The sequence below is a fragment of the Anomaloglossus baeobatrachus genome, chromosome 7 (genome assembly GCF_048569485.1).
Source record: "Anomaloglossus baeobatrachus isolate aAnoBae1 chromosome 7, aAnoBae1.hap1, whole genome shotgun sequence".
Classification (NCBI taxonomy): Eukaryota; Metazoa; Chordata; class Amphibia; order Anura; family Aromobatidae; genus Anomaloglossus; species Anomaloglossus baeobatrachus.
This window is the reverse complement of record NC_134359.1, coordinates 66,498,250-66,510,749: the sequence shown is the minus strand read 5'-3', so window position 1 is coordinate 66,510,749 and position 12,500 is coordinate 66,498,250. Positions and strand designations below refer to the sequence as shown.

Sequence of the window (12,500 nt, the reverse complement as noted above, 5' to 3'; positions counted from 1 at the left end):
GGGTCCACAAAAAAAAAAACAAACAACCAAAAAAAACCATCAATTTTTGTACAAAATCAACGGTATCATAAGTAAAAGCCACAAGTCACAGTGTCAACTTTTGAAAGGGGCTTGAGGATTTTTCATGTGTATTTTTTTTTTTTTTAAACGATGGCCTGTCCTCAATTTCGGCTACAGCACATACGTTTGGAGGCTGGTTTGTACATGACTGCACTCTTTTTACAAGACTTCTTAAGCGGGCTTTACACGCTACGATTTCGCTGCAGCGATCTCGTTGGGGTCACGGATTTTGTGCCGCACATCCGGCCGCTGTAGCGATGTCGTAGCGTGTGACTCCTAGGAGCGATTTTGGATCGTTGCAAATACGTCCAAAATAGCTCCTCGTGGCATGGGGGTCCGCTGCCAGTTATCGCTGCTGTCGCAGGGGCGCAGTTGTTCCTCGTTCCTGCGGCAGTGCACATCGCTACATGTGACGCCGCAGGAACGAGGAACATCTCCTTACCTGCCTCCGGCCACAATGCGGAAGGAAGGAGGTGGGCGGGATGTTACGTCCTGCTCATCTCTGCCCCTCTGCTTTCATTGGACGGCCGCTTAGTGACGTCGCTGTGACGCCGAACGGACCGCCCCCTTAGAAAGGAGGCGGTACGCCGGTCACAGCGACGTCGCTATGCAGGTAAGTATGTGTGACGGGGGTGCCAGATTTTGTGCGCGACGGGCAGCGATATGCCCGTTTCGCACAAACGATGGGGGTGGGTCGCATGCTAGCGATATCGGGCCGGATATCGCAGCATGTAAAGCCACCCTTACATGCATAGTACTAAGCCTCAATACCTGGCAATATTGCTATTAAGGGGTTAGTCCCAAAAGTTATCCCTTATCCATGAGATCGAGCATACCTTACTAATCACTGGGGGTCGAACCTCATCAATCCAGAGACTGTTGTCTCGTCTTGACTGGAGAAGATTCTGGTAAGTCAGTTTTTTGGGATCACTTGATTGCATGACAGCCAGACCCCCAGTGAACAGCAATTCATCCATATGTATTTTTGTTTTGAGGGAGGGGGGAATACCCTTTGGAATTTCGGGAGTACATCACACGTAAACACAGACCGGTGTGCAAAAACTGATATAAGCAATGAAGAGTCTGCGGTGCTCATGAGAGTGGAAAGCAAATCTGCCGGACGGCCAACAGTTGGACCCCACCAGGCTTTGCCTTGACCTGGTCTGATTTTTTCCAAGGCTGAAGAACCTTCTACAGATTATTTTAACTGTAATTACCGTTTCACATTGTAGAGCGGATGCAGATAATGTCCACATTTCAGAATTATTGGGTGTAGACATGGAGCACTTAAAATCATAATGATTTATTATGGTTTTCCAATGTGTCTTTTCGTGATTATTTGATAAACGGTTAAGAAAATATTTTTACAAAAAAATCAAGGTTGCGACCGTCTAAGGTTAAAGGTGTGGTTCTCCAATATTCATTATTGGCCACACCGATATTATGTTGAGAAACAAGGATTCTCTCAAATACCTTGTGTTGTCAATAGTGGCTGTGAGCGTAGCTATTGCAGTCCTCTTCTCCATTGCTTGACCCCCGGGCTCCGTGATCTTTGGGGATCTGGTGATGTCACGTCAACTTCCTGCTCACCCGACATCACTGTGGCCGGCCCCAGTCTACGTGAGTTTCCTCACATCCCAACGTCACAGCGCAGCACCTCCCTACTCACTTCTCCTTCGCTGCAGAGCACGGCAAGCAGGAGCGATGCTGGGCTGCAATGCTGGGCTGCAATGCTGGGCTGCTATGCTGGGCTGCAATGAGTAGTGAAACGCCACCCACAGCCCAGTCCCTCATGGAGACTGGGGCCGGCCGCGGTGATGTCAGGTGACCAGGAAGTTGACGTGACATCACCGGATCCCCGAGGTCACAGAGCCTGGGGGTCACGTGATAGGGAAGAGCGGACTGCAACAGCGCCGCTCACAGGCACTATTGGCAACACAAGGTATTTCAGAGAAATCTTGTTTTTCAACATAATATCGTTGTGGCCAATAATAAACATTGGTGAACCACCCCTTTAAGTCACCAATTAATGTGGTGGATAAACCCTTTAAGCCAGGTTCCTATAGGGTCCTTGATCGTGGGTGAGAGCGACCACACATGCAGAACAGTGTGCACCATGTGCTGTTGGATTGCGCCACATTACAGTACTATTGTCCCCGAAAATGAATGCGGAAATGGCACAACACATACATCTGGATTGAATACAATCAGGCAAAAAAAACCCCCAAACAATCTGTACATTAAATAAGAACAGCAGTGCCCCATAGACAATTTCTGAGCTGTATGGGGCAGTAACATGGGCCAAGAGCAAAAGTGCATGCAGTTTATTATTATGGAGCAGAAGTAAAATAATATAAATCCGCATGGTGCTAAACCCATACAAATATAAAAAAAAAATAAACACAACAAAACTGCCCTTTAGTCTAAGATTGCCTTTAAAAATGTTTCGATAAATTACTTTTTTTTACTTAATTTTCATTTTTATCATCATTTAAAAGCCTAGGATAAAACATCCAATTATTGCAAGGAAAAACGTGTTCCGGCGTCCAGAAAGCAGCGAGGTGCTGAAAGGATAGGAAATGTAATCCGCGCACAATCTGATAACAGCCATTGCAGCCCGCCAGAGGATGAAAACACAGGGGTCAGTGGTCTGCGGAGAAACGCTGCATAATTCACCTGGAGGCCACCGCTGTGGTTATCAGCCTGCAGAGACATTACATAAGTAGGGCAGACGTGAGCACGAGACCAGAGCCACGCCAATATGGATTTTACCCTTTTTCATTATTTCTCCTGTTTGTGCAGATAAATGACGTATAATAAAATGTGCATGTTCTCATGACAGTCCCTAAATACAGCCAACTACTGTAAATACGGCACACTACAAATTAAGCGAACATTAAAAAGACAAGTAATGTTAAAGAGCATCTCTTAATAAACAGTCTTTTTTTTACTCAATTATGTAGTGCTATTAATTCCATAAAGCTTTACAGACATCACTGTCCCCATTGGGGCTCACAATTTAATTTCCCCATCACTCTGTATTTGGAGGAAGCCGGAAAACCCAGAGAAAACCCACGCAAACATGGGAAGAACATACAAACTCCTTGCAGATGTGGTCCTTGGTGGGATTTGAACCCAGGACCCCAGCACTGCAAAGCAACAGTGCTAACCACTGAGCCACCGTGCTGCTCCATATATAGTACAGTACTAACCACTGAGCCACAGTGCTGCTCTATATATAATACAATGCTAACCACTGAGCCACTGCGTGCTGATATATATAATATATATATATATACATATATATATATATTTATTATATATACACACACACACACACACACACACACAGTGCTAACTACTGAGCCACCGTGCTGCTCTATATATAGTACAGTGCTAACTACGGAGCCACCGTGCTGCTCTATATATAGTACAGTGCTAACTACTGAGCCACTGTGCTGCTCTATATATAGTACAGTGCTAACTACTGAGCCACCGTGCTGCTCTATATATAGTACAGTGCTAACTACTGAGCCACCGTGCTGCTCTATATATAGTACAGTGCTAACTACTGGGCCACCGTGCTGCTCTATATATAGTATAGTGCTAACTACTGAGCCACCGTGCTTCTCTATATATAGTACAGTGCTAACTACAGAGCCACCGTGCTGCTCTATATATAGTACAGTGCTAACTACTGGGCCACCGTGCTTCTCTATATATAGTACAATGCTAACTACTGGGCCACCGTGCTTCTCTATATATAGTACAGTGCTAACTACTGAGCCACCGTGCTTCTCTATATATAGTATACAGTGCTAACTACTGGGCCACCGTGCTGCTCTATATATAGTACAGTGCTAACTACTGGGCCACCGTGCTTCTCTATATATAGTATAGTGCTAACTACTGAGCCACTGTGCTTCTCTATATATAGTATACAGTGCTAACTACTGGGCCACTGTGCTGCTCTATATATAGTACAGTGCTAACTACTGAGCCACCGTGCTGCTCTATATATAGTACAGTGCTAACTACTGGGCCACCGTGCTTCTCTATATGTAGTATACAGTGCTAACTACTGGGCCACTGTGCTGCTCTATATATAGTATAGTGCTAACTACTGAGCCACCGTGCTGCTCTATATATAGTACAGTGCCTACTACTGAGCCACCGTGCTTCTCTATATATAGTACAGTGCTAACTACTGGGCCACCGTGCTTCTCTATATATAGTACAGTGCTAACTACTGGGCCACCGTGCTGCTCTATATATAGTATAGTGCTAACTACTGAGCCACCGTGCTTCTCTATATATAGTACAGTGCTAACTACAGAGCCACCGTGCTGCTCTATATATAGTACAGTGCTAACTACTGGGCCACCGTGCTGCTCTATATATAGTACAGTGCTAACTACTGGGCCACCGTGCTTCTCTATATATAGTACAGTGCTAACTACTGGGCCACCGTGCTTCTCTATATATAGTACAGTGCTAACTACTGAGCCACCGTGCTTCTCTATATATAGTATACAGTGCTAACTACTGGGCCACCGTGCTGCTCTATATATAGTACAGTGCTAACTACTGGGCCACCGTGCTTCTCTATATATAGTATAGTGCTAACTACTGAGCCACTGTGCTTCTCTATATGTAGTATACAGTGCTAACTACTGGGCCACTGTGCTGCTCTATATATAGTATAGTGCTAACTACTGAGCCACCGTGCTGCTCTATATATAGTACAGTGCCTACTACTGAGCCACCGTGCTTCTCTATATATAGTACAGTGCTAACTACTGGGCCACCGTGCTTCTCTATATATAGTACAGTGCTAACTACTGGGCCACCGTGCTGCTCTATATATAGTATAGTGCTAACTACTGAGCCACCGTGCTTCTCTATATATAGTACAGTGCTAACTACAGAGCCACCGTGCTGCTCTATATATAGTACAGTGCTAACTACTGGGCCACCGTGCTGCTCTATATATAGTACAGTGCTAACTACTGGGCCACCGTGTTTCTCTATATATAGTACAGTGCTAACTACTGGGCCACCGTGCTTCTCTATATATAGTACAGTGCTAACTACTGAGCCACCGTGCTTCTCTATATATAGTATACAGTGCTAACTACTGGGCCACCGTGCTGCTCTATATATAGTATAGTGCTAACTACTGAGCCACTGTGCTTCTCTATATATAGTATACAGTGCTAACTACTGGGCCACTGTGCTGCTCTATATATAGTACAGTGCTAACTACTGAGCCACCGTGCTGCTCTATATATAGTACAGTGCTAACTACTGGGCCACCGTGCTTCTCTATATATAGTATACAGTGCTAACTACTGGGCCACTGTGCTGCTCTATATATAGTATAGTGCTAACTACTGGGCCACCGTGCTTCTCTATATATAGTACACAGTGCTAACTACTGGGCCACTGTGCTGCTCTATATATAGTATAGTGCTAACTACTGAGCCACCGTGCTGCTCTATATATAGTACAGTGCCTACTACTGAGCCACCGTGCTTCTCTATATATAGTACAGTGCTAACTACTGGGCCACCGTGCTTCTCTATATATAGTACAGTGCTAACTACTGGGCCACCGTGCTGCTCTATATATAGTACAGTACTAACTACTGGGCCACCGTGCTGCTCTATATATAGTACAGTGCCAACTATTGAGCCACCGTGCTGCTCTATATAAAGTACAGTGCACTTGCCCTACATAAATGGCTTTATCCTCCACATGTCTTTTTCACTGCTCCAAACCAAATCAGGTTTCTCCCAAAAGAAAACTGCTGAAATCTCCAGTGATCCGCTATGATCTGTGGGGGATACTGCAAACAAGCATTCAGATTACCTGCAGCGCCATCACAAGCAAAATGGCGGTATATTGAGCACCCCCCAAGTGTTTGCAGCCGGTGTCTACTCACATCCTGCACTGATCATCTGCCATATATCATTACAACCACATATTGTCATCAGTTATGCCATTGATTTTGCTGGTTGAAATACATGACAAAAATCTGAGATTGTCGCAAATTTTCAAAATATTTTTTGGGGGGAATGAAGCGCACCAGTAATGCTAATTCTGAGGGTCCAGCTACATATTACTTACCCCATGTTCATAAATTCCAGGCTCGCATAGTCTTTAAACACAAGGCAACTTTTTTACCGTACCTTCCATTACAGTGTTATCATTTCTTTATTGCTGAGCACCATCTTTTTTTATCAGCGGATTTAAGGGTATGTGCGCACGTCTGCGTTCTGCCGTGACAAATATTCCCCAGCGTTTCGTCACTGCATGTGCGTTTCAAAATGCTGCCGAAAAGCTCCGTTTTGGAAGTATTTTGAATGTGGAATGGATGCAAAATTCATGCGCTCTGGATGCTTGCTCTGCCATAGACAGTGGGGAAAAGCATCTAAAACGCACAAAAGAAGTGACACGTTGCTTTTTTGAACGCAGCGATTCAGCCACAAATTTCAGCATGCAAATCGCTGCGTTCTAAAACGCAATGTGCGGATGGAATTTGCACAAGTTACATAGACCTTGCTGGGGACGCAGAACGCATGCGTTTACGCTGCACTGCAAAGCGCTGTGTAAACGCATGCACAACGCACACACATGGCCTGAGGCCAGAGCCACACTTGCTATTGAAAAATCATTCCGATTCTCATGCAAGAAAGTAGGATGATTTTTTCTCACTTTTCATCAGTGTGCTGTCAGTGTGTAATCCGTTTTTTTGTTCAGCGGCTGCTACTCATTTACAGTCATGTACAGGAGCATTTACAGTGTTCTCTGCTACATGATAGAAATGTATTGAGAAAAAGAGATGTCACTAGGATGGTGTATGTGCCGTCCGTGTGACATCCGTTATTTTTTTTCACGCACCCATAGACTTGCATTGGAGAGACTCGCACAAGAAACTCTTGAAAGCAATTTTTTCCTCAGTCTGATCTGGGCTGAGGAAAAAATAGCAGATCGGAGCTGATTAACATTGGTCCGAGTGCAATGCGAGAATTTCTCGCATTGCACTCGTGCGAGTTAATCGCAAGTGTGACTCCAGCCTTATAGAAAGATTCCAGGCAGTATCCAAATGAAAAAACACGTGCACATGATTAACAGCTGAAAGGCGAGGAAATCCACAGGGTCCTAAAAGAGAAAGGCATAAACTGCAAGCAGGGAAAAAAATGGAAAGTTAGGGAGCAGCTTGTGTAGACAAATGTTGCGACCTTCTACAGCTGGACATCCCTGGCCAGTTTCTCTCTAAACCCAATCCAGTTGAGTGACAGGGCTCTTCCTCTTTATACACATGAATTGTTAACATTAAAAGAACAGCCAAAAACTGCAAGATGATTGGTGGAGAAGGAACATATGTGGCGATTGTGAGAAGGCAGCGCCTGATGGAGTTTATTATGTAACCTGCTACTGTGCCAAGCTCTTTTGTAATCTAAGAAGTAGTGGGAGAAAGACAGGCGCATAGGGTTTTAACCGATAAACAGTAGGTGGATTGTAAGGTGCACTCGCCTATGGATGTTGTGAGACAGTCAACACCTGATGGAGCATTGAGGCTGGTGGAGACAGCTCCGGACCAGTCAGATAGGAACAGGAAACTTCTAAAGAAAATCGGGGATCATTGCCCGCTTATCACCATTGAATCCAATGAATAGTTTTCAGGTCATTTATTGAAGAAGTACAAGTCTATGCGTTTCAGGGGTCTCTGCCCCCTTCCTCAGGACAAGTAAATGATGACACAGAAGATCTTCAATGGTGATAAGCGCGGCGATGATCCCCGAAGCTCTTTTGTAAGGCAAACAGGGCCCACCGGGGGAAATCACCAGTTCCCCGGCGGGCCTGTCCTTGCCTGCCCATACGGACAGTCATGCTGCTTCCTGAAAGATACATCTGTCTAGTTATGGAATACAGGAGTGGATAATTGGAAAATCTGAGTGGAAAATATACAGGTGGTCAACCTGTCTGTCTCCGAACTTATCCAGAACATGGTAAGCAAGTGCCAAACATCTAGCTTGACAAAAAGAGGATGATCTATATCAGGGGTCTCAAACACACGGCCCACATGCGGCCCGTCAGGCTGCTTCGTGCAGCCCCCAGGCCCATTTCCCTGTTCACTATCGCAGCTGGTGCAGGGGCCGCAGCCACTATCTGCACTTTGTAAGATGAATGTTTTGCCGGCGCTGTGCTCTCAGAGGCAAGGGCTCTGAGCGCGCAGCGCCGGCAAAACAATCATCTGAAAGAAATTGCTGCCAGGAACTGCGGCCCCTGCACTGGCTGCGATAGTCACTGGGGGCACGGGCCTGCAGACAGCAAGAAGCAGAGATGAGGCAGCCGAGGGAGCGTGGGACCGGTGAGAAGAATGTTTTTTGTGTGTGTGTGTGTGTGTGTGTGTGTGTGTGTGAGTGTGTGAGTGTGTAGGATGGCACATTAACCCTATAGCGACCTATGACGTACTGGGTATGTCATGGCTCCCTGGTACTTAAGGACCCATGACGTACCCAGTATGTAATGGCAAAATCGCGGCCCCATAGCACCGGTGGCTGCGATCGCTTTGCAAATACCTTAGATTCGGGGAGGAGGGGACCTCTGCCTGACCTCAGAAGGGGTGGTGTCTCCTCCCCGGACCTACGGAGGCTGTGATTGGCTGACGACCGCCGCTCAGCCAATCACAGCCACTGTAATGTTTCAGCCATTGAAAATGGCTGAAACATTGAAATCCAGCCTTGATCAGTGCAGCTATAGAAACGATCATTGGCTGGAGCTGGGTGACCTCAGTTTCACCCACCCCCATCTCTGATTGGGCAGACCGGCCTTGTGATAGATCTCTCCAATCACTGTGGATCTGGGACCGGAGACTACCCCCTCAGCTTCACTCTGGCGTCTGTGGAAGCTGAGAGCGATCGGTAGGTTATAGCGCCCCCTTTTAGCCGCCGCCACTGCCCATTACTACAGGATGGGGACATTACTATAGAATAGGGACAAGGTGATCACATGACTATAGGATGGGGTCAAGGTGGGTACATGACTATAGGATGGGGACAAGGTGGGCACATTACTATAGGATAGGGACAAATTGGGCACATAACTATAGGATGGGGACAAGGTGGGCACATGACTATAGGATGGGGACAAGGCTGGGGACATTACTAACAGAAGGGGACATTACAAGGATGAGCATAATACTATTGGATGGGGACATGACTATAGGATACGGACATTACTATAGGATAGGGACATTACTATAGGATAAGGACATTACTATAGGATAGGGACATTGCTGTAGGATGGGCACATTACTATAGAATGGGACAACTATATGATGGGGACAGTACTACAGGATAGGGAGATTGCTACAAGGGGACAAAAATGGGGAACATTACGATAAGATGGGGACAAGGGTGTACATATTACTACAGGATGGCCACATTACGATAAGATGGGGACAAGGCTGGGGACATTACTATAGGATGGGGACAAGGATGAGCACATTACTGTAGGATGGGGCACGATACTACAAGGGGACAAGGATGGGCACATTACAAGATGGGGAACATTACTAAAAGATGTTGTCCAAAATTTCTATAGAGAGCTAATTGTAACACGAATAGTTACAAGAAAGGGATAAAATGTAAAAAAAAAAAAAAAGGCATGACTTTTTTTTTACCATCAAAATTTTTTATTTTATATTTAACCAAAGAATGTGCACATTTGTTATAATAAACAAGTGAAAAATGTTGAAAATCAGTGATTCAAAGGTGTGTGAAAAAATATATGGTACCAATAAGAATGTCACTTTGTCCTGCAAAGAATGCGGCCCCCCAGATTATTTTTTTTTCCTCTGTGCGGCCCATACACCCAGCCAAGTTTGAGACCTCTGATCTATATTCAATTTTTTTCTTTCGATTTAAGGGTTATTCCCATTTTGAAAAAGTATCACGTATCCACAGGAAAGTTAAAGAGGTGGTACACTACAAAGCAGAGTGGCCACATCGATATAAAGCTGACACAGAAGGCTTTTCTAAATACCTCCTGTTGTCAATTCTGCCTGTGAGCGGCGCTATTGTTGTCCGCTGATCCCCATCTCGTGACTCCCGGCTGCAGTGACCTCTCATGTCTGGTAATGTCACAAACTTCCGGAACTGGGAGATGGCCAAGCATCAATGAGGTGGGACTGGGCTGTGGTCAAAGTTTCACCGCACATCATAGCCAAGCATCACTCGTGGTTGCGGCACTCTGCTTTGAAGGACAGAATACACGAGACGATGGGCTGAGTTACTCCCGGAGACCGGATCCCGCCTCTGTGATGTCGGGTCAACTTTCAATTCCGAAAGTTGACATGAAATCACCGGACATCAGAGGCCACTGCAGCCCGGGTCACATGAAAGGGACTGAGCGGACAGCGATAGCGCCGCTCACAGGCAGAATAGGCAACAGGAGGTATTTAGAAAAAGCCTTCTGTCTCAGCTTTACATCGATGTGGCCACTATGCTTTGTAGTGGACAACCTCTTTAACGACTTGTTCATTGGTCCGGCCACTGTACTCTGGTTCGGTGCAAGTCTCGGCAGTTCGACTCCCATCGATCAGCAAGTAATCACCTTATTAAAGGGAGCCTGTCAGGTGCAATATGCACCCAGAACCACAAGCAGTTCTGGGTGCATATTGCTAATCCCTATCCAACTGTCCCTGTATCTAGTATTTCTACAGATCTTTTATCGTATGCTAATAAGCACAAGGACTAGTCCCCTGGGCGTTAGTTCCCCTGGCTAGATGGCCCCATTAGCATATTAGCACGTCCCTGTGGGTGTGATAACATGCTAATGAATGCACAGCGTCAGAGGATGATCTTACTCACCTCTCCGCTGCCATCGCCGCCCGATGTTGAATTTCAGCTCAGTGCCCATGACCCCGGAGTTTTGGTCATGCGCACTATGAAGCCGGGTGTACGTGTCCCAACTTCAAACCTTAGTGCGCATGGTCGAAACTCCGGGGTCATGCGCACTGAGCTGAAATCCAGTGTTGGGCAGCGATGGCAGTGGAATATGTGAGTGAGATCATCCTGACGCTGTGCTTTCATTAGCATGTTAGCATAACCACAGGGGTGTGCTAATATGCTAATGTGACCGACTAGCCAGGGGAACTAACGCCCAGGGGACTAGTCCCTGCACTCAGTAGCATACGGTATAAGATCTTTGGGGATACTTTTTCTAAAGAGCTCTTTATCTATGCTAGTGTACACAGGGACAGTTAGGCAGGGATTAGCAATAAACACCCAGAACTGCTCCAGGTTCTGGGTGCATATTGCACCTGACAGGTTCCCTTTAAGATGGAGTCGCGGGCGGCGGGGCGCTGCGCTCGCTAACGCTCGGGTCCGGCGCTGCTGCTGCTCAGTGGCTCGAGCGGTGGGCCGGTTCCGGGGACTCGAGCGGCGCTCCTCGCCCGTGAGTGAAAAGGGGATGGTTTGGTTTGGGGATTTTGTCCGTGACGCCATCCACGGTTGTAGTGAGGTTGGGACACCACCGCTGCTCTGGACGGGGATCCCGGGAGCGATGACAGGGAGCAGCTGAGATGTTTTTCTCTCCCATCCGTGGGTAGGGGGATTTGGTGGTCCCGGGGCCCGATGAGTGGGACTGAAAGGTAGATAGCGGGGTTTGGTGAGGTGGGGCAGCAGCGCAGTGCCAGGCGGCACGATGGTACTCACTCAGCCAATGACGTAGACGGAGTCTCTGGTAAAACAAACGGCTGGATGGACGGGTCCCGCAGCCGGCTGCGATGGTCACTCCCGGTAGGTTGGCGGTGACTGTCTCCCCCTGCACCTGTAATATGTCTTCGGCTCCGATGGCTTCCCACCAGTAACCCGCTCCCCAGCGGTGTATTTGCCAGAGGAGCCCCTTTATGCCCGCAGGCTCTTGCCCTGGGAACTCTAGCTGTGGCGGTAGCTGTATTTCCCTTCACGGTTGAGCGGTTGCCTTCAGCCGGGTCTTTGCTGCTGGGAAACCCCGGAGGTTCCCGTCGCTGACTGATTTGACCGGTTTAACGGCGACTCCAAGCCTGGTCGGGGTCCGTAGGCCCTGCCGAATGGTGCTGGCTTCTCTTCGCTCCCCGGTCTGGTACAGGCGGGCCACCGCCCGTCCCCGGTCCTTATGGTTGTGCGTCAATCGGCCTCGCCTGCAGACAGTCACCACCGTCTGCCAACCTTGCTGTTTGTGCCCGGGCCACGTACCCGGACACAGTCAGTCTGCTCCACTACCACTTCACTCCTTCCACTTCACTCTCCCTAACTCAACTTCCTTCCTTTCCCGCCTCCAGGACTGTGAACTCCTCGGTGGGTGGGGCCAACCGCCTGGCTCCACCCCACCTGGTGTGGACTTCAGCCCCTGGAGGGAGGCAACAAGGATTTGTGTGTGTGACTGAT

General features: G+C 47.4%; 1 protein-coding gene across 1 annotated transcript in view; it reads right to left on the bottom strand.

The window, feature by feature from the left end:
- AGPS (alkylglycerone phosphate synthase) overlaps positions 1–12,500 on the bottom strand; it is a 289,261-nt gene that overhangs the window by 98,350 nt on the left and 178,411 nt on the right. The window lies entirely within an intron of this gene.